Source organism: Clupea harengus, chromosome 3 (assembly GCF_900700415.2).
Source record: "Clupea harengus chromosome 3, Ch_v2.0.2, whole genome shotgun sequence".
Lineage (NCBI taxonomy): Eukaryota > Metazoa > Chordata > Actinopteri > Clupeiformes > Clupeidae > Clupea > Clupea harengus.
In genome coordinates this window covers 10041707-10060408 of record NC_045154.1, presented here as the reverse complement: position 1 = coordinate 10060408, position 18702 = coordinate 10041707, and the positions used below count along the sequence as shown (strand labels likewise).

The 18702-nt window shown below is 45.3% G+C and overlaps 1 protein-coding gene across 3 annotated transcripts in view; it reads right to left on the bottom strand.

Annotated features, from left to right (window-relative positions):
* Nucleotides 1–18702, bottom strand: part of hipk2 (homeodomain interacting protein kinase 2) — a 64664-nt gene that overhangs the window by 44397 nt on the left and 1565 nt on the right. The gene's annotated exons all lie outside the window — the stretch shown is intronic.

Here is an 18702-nt window from a genome sequence, read left to right as displayed (position 1 = left end):
CTCTCTCTCTCTATTTTCTCTCTCTCTCTCTCTCTCTCTCACACACACACACACACACACACACACACACACACACACACACAAAACAACAAAAAACTCCAGAATCAGCAGCACTCTGGTCGTTTACCACAGTATCCAAACAACAGAGGGGTGGCTGACCCGCTGCTCAACGGATGCTGAGAGCAACACAGCAGGGCTAAACCCTGGTGCTGGCCAGGGGGGCTCCTGGGGACAGAAAGACGCCACTTTGGGATGCGGCTGGGCTTCTTCGAGCAAACAACAGGACTAAAATAGCCCTCCAACAGCAGCCTGTTTATAACACTAAAATAATTATCACCCCCCCAAGACAGAGCTATAGGGATGGGGACCATTTTCTTCCACTTTCTATTTATAGGATGTTCCGTGTATGAGAAAGAGTTTGCACGTGTGTGTGTGCACATGTGTATGTGTGTGTGTGTGTGTGTGTGTGTGTGTGTGTGTGTGTGTGTGTGTAGCAGTGGCGGTGTAAGTAATTAACCCCAAATCCAACTCATATTTTTAGCTGTTCCTTACACTTCTGGTATGCTTGTTCTCTCTCTCTCTGTCTCTCTCTGTGTCTCTCTGTCTCTCTCTCATTTTCACTCTCTCTCTTTTTGGGGGCATAATGGATCTCTGTCATGCTGAGGAATTCCATCAGTTGGGATATTTTCGGACTGGGAAGAGCCGGCAGGAAGCTGTGTCATTTTGTCTTCATTACTGTGCCTTTGGAATGCTGTTTACTGACATTTCAATCTGACCTGTTTCTTCACCTCTCCTCTTCCCCATCTTGCCCTCTCTCTCTCTCTCTCTCTCTCTCTCTCTCTCTCTCTCCTCCACTCCTCTCTGGCCTCCACTCATCTGTAAGCCTCTCATTTACTCATCTCTCTCTTTCTCCCTCTCCTCCACACCCATCTCTCTGTCTCTCTGTTCTTTTCCTAATCATTTCACATACTACTACATTTCTGTGTGCATATGTATATATATGCATTTGCGTGTGTGTGTTTGTTGCCTGTTTGTAAGTATATATACGTGTGTGTGTTTGCGTGTTTGTGTGTGTGTGTATGTGTGTGTGTGTGTGTGTGTGTGTATGTGTGTGTGTGTGTGTCTGTGTGCGCATTTGTGTGTATTAGTGTTTGCATGTTTAAGTGAGACAGTGCTTACATCAGATGCCCCAGTGACCCTGTAACAAAGGTGTCAGGTTAAAGTTAGCCACTCATTTAACACTGGCTATTCCTAATACCAGTATCACTCTCTGGACCTATTTATGACTGTCAGGAAGGCATGGCTCCTTCATTAAGTATATTTAGTCAGAAGGCTTTTATAAGCCCTGGAGGACTAAAGGTGGAGACCCAAGAGGGATGTATTATGTAGAGGGGAGGTGGGTAGCTCAGCCACTTCCCTGGTACATCAAGATGACCAAAATGGTATGTCCAGGTATATAAATGTGTGTGTGTGTGTGTGTGTGTGTGTGTGTGTGTGTGTGTGTGTGTGTGTGTGTGTGTGTGTCCAAGCCCCAGGACCTGTAATATAGTGTCTACTGTGCTATTAGAAGCAAGACTCTGTAATCCCATAAATCCCCAGGCCAGATGTCACAGTGCAGATTATGCCATTCCTTGCCAGGATTTTACACTAAAAATAATCTGGTTGAAGTTGCCTGCCGAGAAAATGGCTGTAGTTTAGTTAGTGTGTGTGTGTGCTCTTGTGTGTGTGTGTGCGTTTGTGCGGGTGCGTTTGTGTGTGTACCAGAATCAACCCATCCCTGGAAAACTTGCACTCTCCACAGTGCAAACCGTTGCCTGATCTCACAGACTGCTTCAACTAAACTGCCATCCTCACAATAATCTCTCGCCTCAATCCAGCCCCATCCCCGACACCCCACGACCTCCCCACAACCTCCCCCAGTCTCAGCTGCCGGTGCTTACTACCTCATCCCTGGATAAACACTCTAAACCACAACAGAACCATCTCTGTTAATGTTGAAGAGGGGAATGCAAACTCACATTTTGGGGGAAGTACACCCTTACGCTATTGTTGGATGTAATAACAGCAGACATACCAGTGACGTGTTTTCATGCAACACAGCATTTTCACACACACAAACTACACATGCACATTCACACACTCAAGATTACTCTAACAAACACATACAGACACACACACACACACACACATACACTCAGTCCACTCACACACACAGGCTCACATTCTTCCTGTGGGAGGACCTGCGCAGGGAGGGTGACTGTGGGAGTCACTCCATCACCACTCTGCGAAAAAAGTGCAGATAAGCTATTAAACCACACACACCGACTCCCCCATCCACCCCACACCCACACACACACACACACACACACACATTCAGCACGGTCAAACGGCAGGAATGTTATCTCCCAAACTCACACTCCAATAACAATGCATGGCAGCTCAACTTCAGCACTACATCCAGAGAGAAACAAACACGGTGGGTGAGAGGTCACCATGGCGATGGGGGTTCGGACAGTGAGCCTCCTCCATTTCTGCTGCTGGGCCCTTCCTGGTTCACTCTCTAACTGTGTTGGGTAATATGCTCTGTATGAAGTGTATATGAGTGTGTGAACTCTGTGCCCGATTAGTCGAAAGGCTGATCTGAAGGCCATTGTTTCACTCCTGCAATACAGGAATGCCTTTGGTTATTGAGCGCCGACATTTAGCAGACCTCAGATTGTGTGTTTGCGTCCTCCTGTTCTTATGTATGTATGTGTGTGTATATATGCGTGTCTCTCTAAGTAGTGAAAGAGTACTGACAGGGAAAAAATACAGACAGACCAAGAAAGACAGAGTGAGAGAGACACTGAAAGAAAAAGAGATCAAGAGAGAGTGAGAGAAAGGGCGAGAGAAAGCAAAAGAGAGCGATAGAGCGAACGAAAGAGAGAGAGAGAGAGAGAGAGAGAGAGTCTATTTTCTGTGTGCCTCTCCTTTGTGGGTTGTTTTAATTAGGGCCTCCTGGTCTCCATGACACCCGGCCCAGAAGGCCCTCCTGACCAGACACTCCAGCCCTTCCAGAGGCCTCTGAGGAGCTGCTCTCAGCTGTCAGCCAATCACTGGCAGCCCCAGCAATTCCCTCTCAATGGCCAGCTCAAGAGCTCCAGAGCTCTGCCGAGATCAAAGATGATGCAGAGTGGAACTCACACTAAAACTCTCTTTCTCGCTCTGCACCTCTGTCAACCCCTCCTGGTCTCTTCTCTCTCTCTCGCTCTCTCTCTCTCTCTATATATCACTCTGTTTTTTCGCTTAGTGAAGCCAATGGAGGATAGAGGCTGCTTGATTAACCACAGCTATACACACTCACACACACACACACACACACACACACACACACACACACACACACAAGCACATACTCACACACACACACAAACACACACACTAACTTACACACACACACACACACACACACACACACATATTCATTACACAGCTTTCTCAGACCTCTGTATATTAACAGAGCCACCCCAGCATCTCAGCTCTGCTGGGCAGTGTCATAGCCCTGCTGGGCAGAGGGGAGAGGCCAGCACAGGAATGGCAGCTTAATGAAGCAGCTACAGCACTTTGTCTAGACAAAGCATTACTAACAGCCCCACCATACACACACACACACACACACACACACACACACACACACACACACACACACACACACACACACACACACATACACGCCTACACACACACCCTCTGCCACTCAGCAGAACGCCAATGAGAGCCACCCCCCTTCTCAGTCTCCCTCTGTTTTCTCTTTCTATTTTGTTTATTCTGTGATGTGGGACTGAAGAATGTTTACGGTCTTCTCAGGGTTTACTGCCTAATAAAAGACACCTCAAAAGACCAAGACCGAGTTGAGATACCGGTACAGACGAACAAACTCAGAACCTCACAGAAGATGCAATCAATGAAGTGGGAAGATACAATAAACATAAAAACCCTCCATACACACACAAGAACATAAAAGAGCATACACACACACTTACACATGAATGAACTAGAACCCCCTGGGACTCTGAGCTGAGCAGCTTCACAGTCTACATTTATAGCACACATATCCTGCCTTATTTATAGAAAAAATGCATCACACTAGCAGCCAGAGTAAAACACCTGCACACAGACACACCTCAAAACACACACACACACACACACACACACACAGGTCATTACTCTTCTGGGACAATGTATCTAGTCCCTTAAGCACGACAAGGGGTTGCATACTTATTGCGCCTGATAATATCTCAGTCAGGCAGCGTGTGTATGTGTTACTGCCAGTGACAAAGTCAAGCACACAGCAGACTCTCCCTCTGACTTGGCTCTTTCACTCCTCTCCATGTACACAGGGCCTCATGATGAGCCTCCAGGTGCAGCGTGTGTTGCTTTAACGCACCCCTCCTAGGGGGGAACGCACCAGAGAGCCCAGGAGAACGTGAAAAGAAGGCCCACGAAGGCCCCAGCAGACCATGGGCACCAGGCACATTTTGCTGTGCTGGTTCTCAGATGGTTCTCTAGCAGCAGCTTTTTCGAGTACACTGGCCTTAACCTGCAGCTACTGTCCACTTCAGGCTTTCACTATAGGCTACAGGTACACAATCTGTGCCACTGGCAACTGCTGAAGTCTTCTTCGGGGGACACTGAAGACTTAACTGAAAGTGTCGTCATGCCGTCTTTTATCTGGATGAGTTCATAAGATCATCATTAAGGTCCAGGTATTCATTGAGAAACCTTACTGAGAACAAGGAGAGACCTGAAACACAGCCTAAGGAACAGCACTGAGAAACCCTGGCTTACTGTACCAGTCCCCAGGGAGTTAATGATATCCCAGACCTTTAGCAAGCCTACTAACACACACAAACACACACACACACACACACACACACACACATCAACACAAACACAGACACACAGATACACACAAAGAGCCAGCAAAAGGTCAGTTTACACAGCGAGTATAAAAGCCTTTTGGCACAATGCTGAAAGGGTTGGTGGCACAGGCATTACCTGGGGAAGTCAGTACAGCTCTGAGAGTTGCCCACACCCAGGTCTCAAAGGGGAGGGGAAACACAGACGGGGCTGTGATGGAGGGATTACCACACAGCCACCACACAGGAGCAAGCCAAGGCCCTCACAACAGTGGGTAAGAGCTCTGCCACACAGCTCTGACACACAGGATGCCTGAAACGCTGATTTTCACAGCTCGTACACGGGCGTGTGAGACGTGAGCAGTACTTAGAGGCCAAAGCCAAAAGGGGAACCGCAACCGATAGTTTGGTCCACAAAAATGGCCTTTAGATCGTCCCATGCATACATTTATGTTAAAATAAATATGACAGTATTGAAACCCCAAAATATCATGAATAGGCCGGTAATGTAAATGAAACCAACTGCCTCTATTTGAATGTGTTTGTGGCAACTGTCCAAATTCGCCCACGCCCCACAATAACGTCTTATTTTAAGACTGCTGTGTGACTCAGCTGTAAGCAGTTGGCAAAGTTGGGTGGTTTCACGACCACAATGGGTGACAAAACACAGGCAGGCGGCACACAGGCACCTCTCATCACACAGCAACGGCCCACCGCAAAGGGTATGGGCGCTATGGGTTAAGAAGCTGCTGCAGTGAGTGCAACCGTAAGGGCAAAGCTCCTAAAAGCAGCGCAAACACAGCCGGTGGAGGCACTGCAAAAACAGCCGTTAAAAAGGGGGTGGAGACTCTCGGGGTGAGGGCTATCCGGGGACACTTCTGATAAGGGGGGCAGGCTTTCCACAGAAGCCTTATCAAGCCTGCCATTAGGCTCCCTCCCTCCCTCGCTCCCTCTCTCTCCCTCTCGCTCCCTCTCTAATATGGTATAGTGCCGCCACACCCAGTGACAATGTCACCCTCTTGCATGTCATGCAACGCCAACATAGCAGCAGTAGCAGAAGCATTGAGCAGCAGCAGCGTTGTAGTCGGTGCCCAGTTGCAGTCTCAGAGCAGCCCTCTTCAGAGAAAGATGCTGCTTTCAAATCCTGTCCCATCTCTCTCTTTCTATTTCTCTCTCGCTCTCACACATACACGCACACACACACACACACACACACACATGAGGCAACCACAAGTGCTAACAGGTTTAGGTGACACACTAGAGTATGGTGTGTGTGTGTGTGTGTGCGTGTGCGTGTGCGTGTGCGTGTGTGTGTGTGTGTGTGAGAGTGCTTGCATGTACAAGCATGGATCTTGCAGCATGGTGGCTCATCAAAAGGAAAGCTCAGAGTGTTAACCACACACACACACACACAGAGAGATGAGAGAAGAATGTTGAAAGAGATAGGACTGAGAGGCACAGGTCTGACACTGTTCTTCTTTGACACTGACGCTTGATTTCATGTGCATTTGAGCTAGTCCTCTAGAAAGAGCACGACCTATGGCATTAAACATATACATCCAAAGATTAGGGAATTATGAGCTCAGCTGTTCAAAATCATTTTGGAGATGGAGATTTTGTCCAGTGGTCATTAAGTCAATAACTGATAATCTCTTTAAAAAGGAAATCATAGCTCCTCCACTGAAGGACCATGGGATTCCCGCTCTGGGATTATCCCCACAAAACTTGCCTTAATTCAGGGCTTTACCCATCATTTGCAAAACAAATGAATACATTTTGAGAAATAGATATAAACTGACCTCTGCTTTCGAACATTTCAACTGAGCACATAGGCTAGACACAGCAAATGCACATTCATCGATACAACATCTAGCCTGTATGCCATGACAGCAGCAAATAGCTGCAGAGTGAGGACAGATTCAAACTGATGTATTCCTAAAAAAAAACACACATATTGACACTGGCAGAATCAGGTCTATGAGAGTTTCTTATCTTCACGCAGCTCTGATGCACACAACCCCAGCCAATTTCACCGGATCGTCACCAGACTGGTACACTTACGCCAAAAGTCATGAGGCTAGAAAGCAAAATACCTCAAATATGCTCCTTCAGAGAGAGCCTGGCACTAAGAACAGATGTAGCCCTGATAAGGCCCTGACCCCAAACTAGTATCTACTGTTAACCATTATTACTCTGGGACTCGGGGGGTCCTTCCATGGTGCTGTGTTTCCAGGAGCTGTCAGGAACGCTTGCGTGGGTCCCAGCGAGCACTCTGGTTAAGGTAAGACAGAGGCGAGATATTTGCCTTGCGTAAACATCATTACGTGCTTCTAAAGAAAACAGCGCACTTCCTTAAGCAAACAACCCCAGTGTTCTGAGACCCTGAGTCGCCCGCCCCACTGGGGCTTTATGGCTTGGGTGTGATGACGGGGCTGCTCTTAGTGCAGCCAATCACTGATGCCGCTTCTGTAACACACACGCAGATAGATGGAAACAGACCCAGGTGACACACACGCAGACACACACTATACAGGTGACTGGGAATTCTCTTTTAATTCTGATGCTCCTTCCCATTCCACATAAATAATGTCCTCCTTCTCTCTCATACTCCTATCTCTCCCTTCCCTCTGCTCTGTTACTGAGAAAGTGAGAGCGTTATGAAGAAGCCACAACACAGCTTTTTGCACAAACACACACACACACACACACCAACAAACAAATATCCCCCATCTCTAAACCCCTCTCACACACACATGCTATAAAACATGACCCTAAAACCATGTGTGTGTCTGTGATGGTGAAGAATCACACATGGAGACCATGAAGCCTCAGTGTCTACCAGTGTTACTTGTATTTATTATGGGGTACAACACATGAAAAGCTCTGTCTAGTTTAGATATTATCCATGTAATTATGACACAACTGCAGCCTTTTCTTTACAGGCTTACAGAATCTCCTATTTGGAGTTTGGTCACAATGCTTCCCAATTGTCTGGCATCTTCCAGTTGCTTTGAATAACACTTTTAAACAAACATTTGTACATTACACATTTTCAACACACCGAGTGAATTGAAGAGTTGCGTTAAGCGAACCACACTTAAGATAGCCATAAAACTGAAGTTATGGTATGGTATGGAAGTCTGGAATGCTCCTTTCAAATCAATGAGAACAAATGCGACAACCGAACAATGGCAGCCACACAAAGCGCTGCTCCACTGAAACAAAATCAGGAGAATCACGGAGCTCTCTCTCTCTCTCTCTCTGTGCAGATTAATTAGCTCGACACAGAGCTGAAGAATAGGTTTGTCTCTGTGGGATAGGAAAGGATTTCACATGCCATTTATCAAAAGCAAATATACCCATCACCAACGCAGTGTTATGAATGAGATGTTCCACACAGTACACGCGTGTTTCTGTTTCCTTAGAAACCCTAGTGAACATTAGGCTGCTGTTGAGGTAGCATGACTAACTCACTGGGGTTGTGTGTAGAGCAGCTGTGTGTCTATACTTACAGTCATATAGTCTATAAACCTCGGTCTATACTCAAACTCCCATAAAGAAAATACACACATCTGTCCATAAAGATAGTATGCTCAAGGAAGGTTCTATCAACAAACATAACAGAGAAAGAAAGGAAGAGAGAAAAAGAAAGAAAGAAAGGAGTACATTTAAAATGTCTAAGATGTTGAATGCACAAAGCACAAAAGGCTCATGTAAGTGGCTAACGACATGTCTACTTGAAAAAACAAACACAAACACACACACACACACACACACACAAACTCACAGAGAGACTCATACAACACTGATAAACAGCTGAAACACATAGTCAGTGTCACCAAGAACAAATTTTTGCAGACACCCAAACTGACATTCAGGCAGAGGCAAACTGAAAAAGCACACCGCTAACAAGAACACAGACATACACACTCGCAGTATCAGTTTGGTTGGGTGATCACCACACCGGATCGGGCATCAACGGAGCGCGACTGCGTAGGAACCGGTCAGACCTGATAAGCCATCAGCCAAAAGCATACCCTCCAAAACACACCCGGGTCACAGGCCCTGTGGCAGCAGTCCATAGGGCAGCACACGTCTATGAGTGTGCGAGAGTGTGTGTCTGTGTGTGTGTGTGTGTGTGTGTGTGTGTGTGTGTGCATATGCATGTGCATGTGTCTGAAAGTGATAAAGAGATTCACTAAAACCCCATTTTTATGTTCCTTTTATGGAGTTCATGTGCAAACAGCTGAATCAATACACTCACTTCTATTACAAGCTCCCAAAAACACACACACAGACACACACACCCCTTTCAAATGCAGTCCCTATCCACAGAGCATAGAGGCAAATATCATCAACTGTCACAAAGCATGAGAGACATTTTGTTCTGGAGGAGGATATGAGGAGGAGAAAAGACAGGGAGGGGAAGAAAGCTGCCCAGCAGGTAGCTCTGTGAATGCAGCCCTGCATGCAGGCTCTTGGCTAAGGGCATGAAGGTAACAGCAGCACTGAAGTACCCAATATCACCAGCCTGGAGCAGTGTGACAGCATGGAACTGAACTGTGATGTTCTGGGGCAACAGAATATTCTGTACTTGTATTAAATAAGTATTGAATCTGTCACACACACACACGCACACGCATACACACACACACACACACACACACACACACACAGCATAGCATTGATTGCCATAGTCAGAACATCTTGTTCAGAAAATGTGTGTGTGTGTTATAAAGAGTGAGACTGTGTATATATGTGTAACGTGTGGTGACACTCTGACGAGAAAACTGCAGTGGCTAGCAGATATTTCACAAGCTGTCGGTGATCCAGTGATTACCATGCAACCTTTCTCTTGTTACCTGTCTCTCTGCCTCCTTGCATTCGGCCTTTCTGTACGTGAAGACTTGCTACATGCCAGGCTGTCTACCCATTTACCTGACTGTCTGTCTCCAAGTCCACAGTGATTGCCAGTTTGCCTCTCTGTCTCTCTGTCTGTTGATGTGTGAGTATTCATGTCTGCCTGCCTGTGTGTCTATAGGCACTGGTGCCTGGCTATCTCTCCCCTCAAGTAGATGGAGGAAAGCAGACAGCCATGAATAGCAAAGCCCATGCTTTCATAAGCAAAGGTTACAGCCTGCCCAAGAATGAGAGGGTTTCGGTTTTTTTTTTAAACACAGAGACCTTCACTGCAGAACACAGAGAGAGAGAGAGAGAGAGAGAGAGAGACGTATTTAACCCACACATAAACACAGGCACACATCCTGTTATCCTGTTTCTTATCAAAACACAACAATCCCCATTGATGCAAGGATACAGGGAGATTCACAAAGACAAGACTCTTCTCTGTCTAGCTCTGTCTCCATCGCTCTGCTTTATTCTCTCTCTCTCCTCTCTGTCCCCCTGTTTCTTCCCCTCACTGAGAGCAATCACAGTTGAAGTTTTTAACACACACACACACACACACACACACACACACACACACACACACACACACACACACACACACACACACCATACCCCCCCCCCCCCATATGCCCCCTTACAGGTAAGTCACACAAAGAACCCCTCCCCTCCTCGCTGTACCTGCAGCCATCTGTGTATTCAATACACAATACACACACGCATTCATTTACTTTTTCTTCTCTGTAAAAAGTAGGGTTGGGTAGAATAATGAATGAGTTCCGCATCATAATACTGAATGGAATTTCATTAAATCAAATGCCAAATTCAGTATTCAATTGTGTTACTCTGTAAACACTTGAAATGTTCAGTGAACCTATTGAAAGGTTACCGCTATAACAAAATCATTCCTTTCTCCACTGAAGTTTGAGTGTTCACTGTAATAAGAGCAGGTACTCCAACCCTTCTTCTCTCTCTCTATTTCTCTCTGTCTTTCTCCTCACAGATCTATGTATATGTCTCTCCATGTGAGAGTGATAATGGCAATTTTTTGAGCACACACTGTAAACCCAAACAGTTCTACTAACTTATTAACATTATGTATTCAGTACTTAAAACCTGGCATTTAGTTGACCCAACTTTAAATGTATTAGTTTTCTGACAAGTGAAGACTTTTTAATTGTATTAGAATGTATTTGTTTGAGTAAACATTGCCTGATAACTCATATTTTTTTTGTTTCATTCAAACGTGACGTCTGACGTCATCAACGTCGTTGCAGGACTAGTTCAGAACAGAATGAGAGATCTTGTGATGAGAGACGGAGACAGCAGACTTATTAATTGTATAGTATCAGTTAGACTTCTATAAGCATGTTCCTCCTGTAGAAGAGGAGTCGACCAACTTTGTAGGGTGACCATATTTGAGTTTGTGAAAAAGAGGACACTTCGTCGCGGGGAGGGGCGTGGTAGTGTGTAGCATACAGATGACCCCGCCCCCTCCCCTGCGACGGAATTTTGACATCTTTTCCACATGCAGATGTCATGTGCTGTTGTAAACAATGGAACTAGCGGAAGCGACACTGTGCTCAGTGTTGCCAGATTGGAAATGGTGAAGTATCGTATTAAATGCTCAAAATGATCGTCTTTGGAGGATAATTATCGTGCATCTGGCAACACTGAGAGGCCGGTCGACCAATGACAGTTCTCGCTACAGTCAGAGCTTGTGCTAGGAGGTGGAACGTAAGGGAGATACCCTTTCCTAAACTTGTAAGGGCGTAAAAACTAGTTTGTGAAGGACCCAGAGAAACACAAATATCCGACGAGGCAAAATCCCGGACGATTTTGCAATCACTGCCGGACGCATGTCCGGGTACAAGAAGACCTCTGGTCGCCCCACCAAAGGAGATATTTTAGTAATCCTGTCGCTGCTAAGCGTCCTTATCTGGTAAGTAAACAGTGTTTTTAGGTGTTTGTTGCGACAAAATTGCGGTAGCAAGTGAAATTGCGATAAGAAGTGGCGAATTTCCCTCTTTGTAATTATTATTGAGTAATCACGTTTTGGCTGTCAAGTAGCAAGTTCAGTTGCAAGACTGTTGGCGCTGGCGGCTAGGAAGCTAAAGAGCTAAAGAGCTAGTTAGTGGGTTATTTCCCCCCAAATATGTTCATGTGCAAAGTAAACAACAATCAATTGTTTATGTTGAAAACAACTCATGTTCTACAGAAACACCATATCATTTATATCAGCATGCTAATGTTATATGTAACTTTTTAGCAGCTAGCTAGCTTCTATGTGTTTTAATGGATCTGATGGATAAAAGTGTTAGCAGCAAGCTAACAATAATGGTCGAGAACTTCAGTTACTTAAGACCTACAATATTCTTTTTGCCCTGACAGCATTCGTGTTGCATATAAACAACAAACCGATTTGATGTAGACATATAAGAAGAGGAGTCAACCAAAGGAGATATTTTTGTGTACAGGCAGAAGGCATCACGGACTGGCAAGACAGCAGAGGTGCTACGGGTGATCCTCGAGGTTTATGACCTTCAGGTATGTCTAGGATTAACTGCACAACAGTGATCACATTTGGTTTGTTACTGAAACTTTAATATTAGTTGATACTATGTATTATTAATTGCCAGTTTTTTTGTAAGTTTCCATTGAAACTCTCCTGGCAATTGTATTGATGGTGTTTTGCAGGAGGAAGAGGAGCCAGATTTTGATGATGCTCCTGTTGCTCTCCTTACATCGGGTCCCGACCCCTTCAGCTGCGAGAACATCTTTAAAATTGGGTGCAGAGGATTTCTGAGGCATTTATGTTGTTGTTTGGCCTGACATATGCTTTCAATTTAGAATATCCCAAAAAACTCACGCACACCTTCTTATACAGAACCTTTTTATGTGTCTGGATGACAACAAACCTCTGAAACCGTCCTTACTCACCTTAAAAAATATTTGTTGAAATAAACGATTTGTTGTTGACTTGTTAACTTTGTAACGCCGTTCTTTAAAGCTTTGATGTAATCTTTTATTTTGTCAGTTGTTTTACAAGAAATATAAATGATGTAATACCTCTTAAGTTTTTCTCATCTCACTCTTTTTAATAGAAATCTTACATAGATTTGAATGTTTCTTGTAGAGTAACTTTCAGTTTAAAGTCAGTTTGTAAACAGAACCAGAAAATTAATATATGTGGTCAATGATTGAAAATAAGTAGTGCTCACTTAAAAAAAAGTTAGCTATTTAAGTATTACCTACTCCGAATAATCAAGCGGAGTTAACTTTAAAAAAGTAAGCTTATTAAGTATTATTTACTCAGAATAATTAAGTTGAACTCTTTCACCAATATTAAGTGCACTGAACTTAATTTTTAGGGCTTAAAACTTAATTTTATTTTGTGTTGTTGAGTGAAAATAATTTAGTACATAGAGGTTAAAAGATTTAAGTATAAAAATATTTGAATATAAGTTCAGAGAACTTAAAAATTATGAAAACGATAACAAAATAAATCAGTATAGCCGATGTATCATTTTTTAAGTTAAGTTTACTTAAAAATAATAATATATGTACTCAAATTGTATTATGTAATCGGTTACATCAAAAGTTTTAAGTACTCTGAACTTGTTCAGGTTTACAGTGCAGCAGCTGTAATGTGAGAAGCCACCTCAGCCTGCTGGGTATACTTCTCTAGAGCCACCCCTGAGCACAATCACACATACCCTAACCACACACACACACACACACACACACACACACACACTCAGAGACTCACACTTTAACAGTCAACAAACTCCACGTCTGAGTGAAACCTGAAACGGTAAGTCCCCCAACACACACACACACACACACACAGAGTTAATTAGCCCATCATACAGGCATTGTGTTGTCCTTCCACAGCCTGTCATGCGAAATGGCCAGAGACTGTGCTGGAGGGGGGGGGGGGGGGGGGCACCACAGGGGCTGCTAAGAGAATATTCATGGCAGGGACAATGTCCTCCCTAGAAGCTGGCATCAGGCAGGGTGGCCAGGGTAGGTGTGTGTGCGGGGGGGGGGGGTGCACAAAGAAAAACAGAGACGAGACTGAAACTGTACAGCAGTTCTGTGCCCCGACCCCCCATCCACCCACCTCAACTCTGACAAAACACAAATACACACCCACACACCTCCCTGCTGAAAATGTACCCATCAGGCTTTCTGGTGCCACGTGGGTGTGATCAGCACACACCAGCATTATCCACTTTGCTCAGACAAACAAGCCCAGGCCACAAACCAAATGGGGGGGGGGGGGACAACCGGTGCCAAACAGACCGGCAGAGAAAAGACCAACCTGGCAACCCGCTGTTTACACAATCCCAAGCCCAAAAACTCCCCTTCAGTTTGAGGCAGCCTGGACATATGATCTGCGAAAGGCATGGCGAAGCTCACACAAAGACAGACTGAGAGGAGGCCACTGCATGCTTTCATTTTACAAGGCATCAAATGGCAGTCCTTGCCGGCTTGAAGTGTGACAGCGAATTGACACACACACACTGACGTGTTTCTTCTTCAAGAGGAGCCTCCCAAGATGGCAGACCACCACACTGAACTCACTGCCTCTCATATCTGATCAAAGGAATAACTGTGGTGCCACACACACACACACACCATATAAGCAGGCATGTCGATACACACACATACACATACACACACACACACACACACACACATGTACACACAAAAACCCCACATACTTTCTATCCAACACACATACACACTCCTCACTCAATCACATGCGTACATCAGACCAGAGGGATGTCACCCAACACAAAAGAAACCCCTCTCCCAACCCCTCTCTCAGACAGAAGTCTGCCCCAGAAGAGACCATCTCTGGGCATGGGTCAGAAAACCCTGCCCCTACTTCCAGTGTAGCCCCAGGCAGTGTGCATCCATCTCACTGCCACTGTATACCTCCTGACAGCTCCATTCATCAGGAGTCGTTTAGTGATCACCTGAGCCTAATTAAGGGAGGGCTTATGGGGAGGAGGGGGTGGGGGTGGGGGTGGCAGGGTCCAGAGTCTGGTCTGAGGAATTACTGAGGGGTCTCGGAGCCTAGGGCGAGCCATTTTAATTGGAATGGAAATATGGTAATGAGTGAATAAAGCATTCCAATGTGCTTCCCTTCACTCTTTGTGCTCTGAACACACAGATGCATTTGCATGCACACACAAACTCACAGACACACACACACACACACACACACACAAAACATACATACATACACACACAGACAGAGAGACACAAAAGAACCTGGGTGATAGTTCTAAAATAATTAGCAAGAACAACACATTTTATTTTTTCATCCTTTTAACACACGAGCATCAAGCTAGCAAAGCTAGGAGTTAACATTGTAAGATTGCAACATGGTAACTAAAAACTGCATTTCTCCACACACCTATGAAGTCTGCAGGCTCGGGTACCTCTGGCTGTTCAGTGGAACGGGATAACAAAGACACACATGGCAGAATAACACTGGCTAAGGTTTGGCTTCTCTGGACGACGGTAGTGCCTTCAAGGACCTCTGAGACAAGCATACCCTTGTTGCAATCAAAGCACACAACTCCCTCCTTGATTTCCTGGAGTCAAGCTATGGCCAAAGACTTGCGCTTTTAAGTCAAAGCAGTTTTCCAGGCGCAAATGGCCATCCTGGGACTAAAAAGGCTTTTTCTTGTTCCTTTGGTGTGCATAACCCCATTAGGGTTTGCATATCACTAAGCTTCAACAAGGCATTTACAGTACAGAAAGAACAGAAATCATTCACCAATGACCCAGATTTTGCCCCCTCCCAACCCCCCCCCCCCCCAAAAAAATGGGACACACAGCTTCTGTGTTCTGTGTTCTGTGTTCTCCTTTTGGCTTTGACTTGCAACCGGTGAGGGTTCACATTCAGCGGTGGATCCCAGCTGAAAAGACCCCTACAAAAGCAGCGCAGTTAATGGTTAGCAAAGATATGAGGACGGGTAGGAACCATGAACCCAATGGCTTTTAAGGGTGGTGGAAGAGGGATGGGTCAGAGGGTTGATGATTCAGTGCTCATGCTCGACATGGAACTTCCCCCCGTGACCTGGCCGAGGACAATGCCAACAGCCTGGGGGGATGACCTGAGAACCTTTCAGAACTTTCCGGCAATTTACGGGACGTCTCTGCCCTCAAGACCTTCAACTTAAGGCATGCAGGTCTTCTAGGTAAATCAGGAAGATATCCATCAAGACAGCGCCCACAACAACAACTGGGGGGGGGGGGGGGGGGTTACTGAAGGAAGGCAGAGGCAGTGGTGACTATGACCTTACTGAGAGACAGACTGAGCACGAGGGGCTAGGACGCCCACCCAACAAGGACGCCTAAAAATACTCCCCTCACACACACACTCATTCACACACACACACACACACACACACACACACACACACACACACACACACACAGTCCAGACATCCCCTGCAACACAGCGGTGAATGAACGCATCACACCAAGGGCCATTACCCTATGAGGACAAGACGTTCCCCACCCTCTCCAGAGACATCTATTTTTGATCCTAAAAATGTCCTAAAATGCGGCCTGACCTAAAAGACGGACATCGACTAAACACCGTTTTCCTTTGCCTCGCCTCACCTCTCTCTCTTCCTCCCTCTCTCTCTCCCTCTCGCTCTCTCTCTCTCCCTCTCCCCCTCTCTCTCTCTTTTTCTTTCTGCTTCTCTCTACTATTTGAATTCAATTTCATAAGCTTTGCTGGAATGTAATGATATTTCCAGAAATTACACTGAACGTTAATAACAAAGTAGCAAGATAAAATGCTCTCTCTCTCTCTATCTCTCTCTTTCCTTTTTTGTCCCTTGAATCTGCCGTAACAACGTCCATTCCACCAACAGAGGGGTCCACATACAGATTGACAGACTTCACACTGACCCTTTGTACAGAACTGTGAATTAATGTATCGATTCACACAGGGCAACAGTTATGATGTCTTTGAGATGTGTATGCACACACCCCTCCCTCTGGAAAGATTCTCTCTTGTTCCTCTGTCCTTTTAAATTACCACACACACAGCAAACTATCACTGGACCACCTCCCAGTATTTCCCATTCCATACAACTACACCATTCCAAGGCCTCCGAACTTAGTTTGTTCGACACACTTACACACCCTCTCATTCACTTGTGTGGCTCTGTTCAGTCTAGAGCAAGACCATGCTGTATCATCATACTTTATATTTAAAAGCACCCTGTGGGGTTAATGCTGAGATTTCTTGGGGGGGGGGGGGGAATGACACAGTCAGACCATTACCAGAAAGGAAGAGTTAGGGAATCTCTCTAGAAAGGATCGGACCTTGAGCTGGTCTGGATACTGCTCCAAGATTCGTTCCAGAGTCAGCTGTTCTCTGGATAAGAACCATGTCTGAGCGGGATGGATGCTGCATGTCGGTGGGGTATTTTGGTCCCTCATTCATCATATTAGAAGCTGCGGACACCCGCGGCTACATGACAGACGTCAAGAGAAGCCTGAGCTGGGCTCTCTTGCACAGGGAGAGAAGACGACTGGTGAACCGACCGGCGAATGTCATAATTAACCCGACTGCGAGGTGTCTGATTACAGTCCGCCTCTTCGTGTCTAGGAGGGGACGTTTACGTTACGTTTAGCCTTACGTCTAAACACAACTTCTCCACAGCGCGTTAAACCAACTGGCGATCAATTTTCTAAAAAGACAGAAATCCACCAGCGTGACAATACCATATGACAGTGTCTAACTGCGATTGGCTATTCCACATATTGTATCACTGACAATCGCTCTGGTGCAGGCTGTTCTATACACCTACAAAAATCCAATGTTACATTTCTTGGTGAATTGAGTCGATTAAGACATTTATCATCTTAGTAAAGAAACTATGCAATTGTTATGGCGCTAACCCTCAAGCTCTACTATTACCTAAAAAACTTAACATAACAAAGATGAACAGAAAGTAACAGGAAACGGAGGTCGAGGCCAACATGCAGCGCTGGAATACGTACATGCCAACGGCGGTAAAACAGTGGACGCTTCTTTGTGTTTTCTCAGCCATGCACGCCATTCTGCGATATGCCCGCGAGTGACTGCTGTCTGCGGACCCTGTTCACATTCACGACTGACAGCAGTAGCCCCGAGACAATGTGGTGGACACCAAAATGACCAACTAGTCCCACTGTGACCCACATGAGGTTATTATACCCTTTGAAAATAATATAGGCTACTTCAGTTTTATACTTCATCCCCAGGCATTGGCAGTTTTCACCATTTCTTTAAATAAAATAAAGGGTTGGCCGGATGGAAGTTTGATCATGATGTTAACAGCAGATCTAATTCAGTGATGCATTCTTCATATGCATTCTTCATACCTGTATTGCTTGTATAGAAATATGTCATGAAATCAAGTTGCCCAACAGTTGCCCCGCATAGCCTGGAAAGTATCCCTGGTCCTTCACATTTACATCACACAAAAGTGATGCCAAATTGTCCGGCAGAGGGAGCACAAGAGATCAATTAAGATAAATTCTGCACTGGCACAAAAATATAACCGAAATGTTTTTGACTTCGTGGATTATCACTCACAGCGGTAAAAAGGCGTGTTTTTAACCATTAAAGAAAGCTAACCAGGACGCGTAACGCCAGCAGGTATTCGTATCCATAGTATGAGACATGGGAAACAACATGCTGAATCAAATATAATGAACTGAGCATATCTATCACGAATAGCCTAGTCAATATTTTAGACTGTCTATGTGATCTGGAATTATTGGGTCTACAGGCTAGGTATGACATTTTGAAAGAGCTTGTTCCAAAGAACCAGCCACAGTTTAGACCACCGTCCCAGCCGTAGCTAGCCCACAGAAT